The sequence below is a fragment of the Sander lucioperca genome, chromosome 11 (assembly GCF_008315115.2).
Source record: "Sander lucioperca isolate FBNREF2018 chromosome 11, SLUC_FBN_1.2, whole genome shotgun sequence".
In the NCBI taxonomy this organism is placed as follows: Eukaryota; Metazoa; Chordata; class Actinopteri; order Perciformes; family Percidae; genus Sander; species Sander lucioperca.
In genome coordinates, this window is record NC_050183.1 from 32,469,170 (window position 1) to 32,472,259 (window position 3,090).

At 39.4% G+C, this 3,090-nt stretch overlaps 1 long non-coding RNA gene across 1 annotated transcript in view; it reads right to left on the reverse strand.

Annotated features, from left to right (window-relative positions):
* Positions 1-1,673: 1,673 nt before the first annotated feature.
* LOC116059171 overlaps positions 1,674-3,090 on the reverse strand; it is an 11,168-nt gene continuing 9,751 nt past the window's right edge. Inside the window, exon 3 of the long non-coding RNA XR_004107236.1 lies at positions 1,674-1,683. This is a non-coding gene — a long non-coding RNA (uncharacterized LOC116059171). The remainder of the gene's footprint in view (positions 1,684-3,090) is intronic.

A 3,090-nucleotide genomic window follows, 5' to 3' on the forward strand; every position in this document is an offset into this window, starting at 1 on the left:
GGTTGGTTGGGGTGGTGGATGGGTCAAACACAGGACGTTCACCCAGGAGACCGTGGTTCACGTCCCGCGTGTGTCTTTAACTGTCCCATTCTTCCCGCGAGTCACGAAAACATAAGCCCACCCACGACTTTTTCCTAAACCCAACCGTCCCGTTCTTCCGGTGAGTCACGTAAATGTAAGCCCACCCACGAGCTTTTCCTTAACCTAACTGCGTCAAAAAGGATGCCAATAGTCCCGACGCAGCGTGTTTAGTTAAAGCGAGTTATATGACACTAAAGGAGCCTTTTAGTGTCAATAACGACAACGGCACCTGACCAAGCGTTCGTATTATACGAGGTGGGAGTGAGAATGTGTTGATCTATCCTATTGTTAAATCAGCTACATTAAATCCAGTGCAATATTTATTCAGGGTTACAAGTCTCCAATACCTTGTCTGTGTGTATGTTCTTATAATTTTCTGTTGTTTTACATACATGAATTGTTTCTTTACTTGGGTGTTAGAGTCATTTGTGGTAAAGTTTCATGTATGTTATTATCTTATGTATGTCTGTATGTATGTTTATGTCCTCTATTTTATATGAGCTACCCAGGGACGCATAAAGAATTTCAGCCCTGGCTGACAATAAAGTTGTATTGTATCGTCTCATGGAGACTCTTTACTGTAGGCCGTGTTGTCCTCTCTTTGCAGGACATGTCAAACAGCAGATTTACTGTTAGCCAGTGTTAATCGGAAGTGCACCAAGTAGTAGGCACACAGTCAAAGTTTCTTGCAGATTTTTCTAGTTAATAAAAAAGGATTCAACTGCTTACACACAAAATCACATGTTGAAACCTTTCACTCAAAGAGCCAATTAACACACCCAATCTGCAAAACCACCAGCTATTCATCAGCCAGTTCTTATAAAAGACTACACACCCTTCTCTAACATCTAACAGGGAGGGACTAGCTTTTACTATTCCAAACACAACCAATCAAAATGCTGCTCTTAGTCACCATGTGACACATACTGAACACTGGTCACATTTGAACACACTAAAAGTTTACAGTTTATTCCAAATGCTTACACACGTTTTCAAAACTATGTCTCCTTTTTTCCAAACTCTACACACAATTCCCAAAACTGCCCACACAAAATGCCTCACATCTCCTTCAAAATGAAATACTGTATTCAAAATACCATAATCATTTCTCAAAATGAAGTATTTGCAGCAAAAGGCAAACACTTTTTTCATAATAGTACATTTTTGGATATACCATGTACACACTTGTTCTAAAGCTACAGCTCTTTTGTCTTTCATAGACTTATATCTACATTTACAATGTTCTAGAGAGAAAGTAATCTGCTGAGAGGGGTTGAAAAGTGTAAACAACAATATAATGTTACAGAAAAACAGAAAATACTTTTTGGACAAAACATCACGTTAGTAAGAGTAGCTCAGTGTTGTAAACAGCAGCATGAAACAATAACACAAAACTACAGACATATGTAAACCAAAGATATCATTTTTAGAATAAAGAATATGTGTGTGTGTGTGTGTGTGTGTGTGTGTGTGTGTGTGTGTGTGTGTGTGCTTGTGTGTTGTGGTGGGGGGACTTGTATACACAAACAAAGTCTGATTGATTAGTAATGCTGATATAGTCATTAGATAGTTGCATGCAGTATGGACGCCACTGTAAAGCTACTCAAGATGGGCTTCTCTCATTGGTCAATCCGTGGTTGATCACATGATGAATAAGGGTGGCCCTGATCTCATCAGAGATGGCTCTCCTTCTTCCTCTTCTTCCCTCCTCCTACTCCTCCTCCTTCTCCTCCTCCTCCTCCTCCTCCCCTTGCTCTCTGTCTATTGTTGGCACCCATTAATCCAAACAGGTAATCTGACCTTTGACCTCTGTATAGGCCTATACTAAAGCAGTGATTGGTTAGTGTTCAGTTATGACATAATGTGTTTGCACATGTGAGGAGTGTATGTGTGCCCTGGTAAATACATGTAGCATTTTCATTGGTTGTGTTTAGAAAAGGAAAGCCAGTCACTTCCTGTTGATTTTTGTGTCTTAGGTAGAGAATTGTGTGTAGCGTTTTGTTTAAACAATTGTAAATTTTGTTTCATGCAATTGAAAACTGAGTGAAAGGCTGAGAAATAGCTCATGGTTTTGGAGATTTGCTGTGTAATTTTGCACTTTGAGTGAGAGGTTTCAAAAATCGTGTGACATGAAAAGATTTTGTGTGTAAGCAGTTGAAAAAAACTGTAACTGATCACTAACCAATCACTGCTTTAGTTTAGGTCTGATGAGATCAGATAGAGCTGTAACAATCCCACATAATGCTGGACAGTTAATAGTCTCAGAAATAACCTTCAGGAATGAGAACCGGTATGCAGCATTTTATAAAAGCAAATGTACACACACACACACACACACACACACACACACACACACACACACACACACACACACACACACACACACACACACACACACACACACACACACACAGACACAGACACACACACATACACACAAATATACCCCCCCCCCCTCTCTTATCTCTGAATAATGTGTGTATGAAGACCCGTCAGCCTCTCTGTAAAGGACATTGATTACTGGATAGAGAGCTGATGCTGCAAAGTTTCCTCTGATGATGATATAAAGAAGTCATGTTTGGTAAAAAAAAAAACACAGACCCACACACACTCAAAGACATGCAGACACACACAAACACACACAGACATGCTGACACACACACCTACACACACACACACACACACACACACACACACACACACACACAAACAAAGAGACACACTCATTTTAATTTAGTTTTTTAGATGTTACTTAGATGGCAACAATATTTGACCTAATCATAATAGATCTGTGTGGCGACCTTTGATGCAGGGGGTCTGGGGGTCCTTCCCCAGAAACCTTTGAGTGTTAAACACTTATATTTCCTGCATTCAGGTGAATTTTTGTGGGACCTATTTCTACCTTTTTCTAAATCAATTTATGCTGGAAATATCTTTATGTAAAGGGAATAATAGATTACAATTCAAAATATAAAAACATAATGGAATATATTGCAGTAAGGCTCTCAG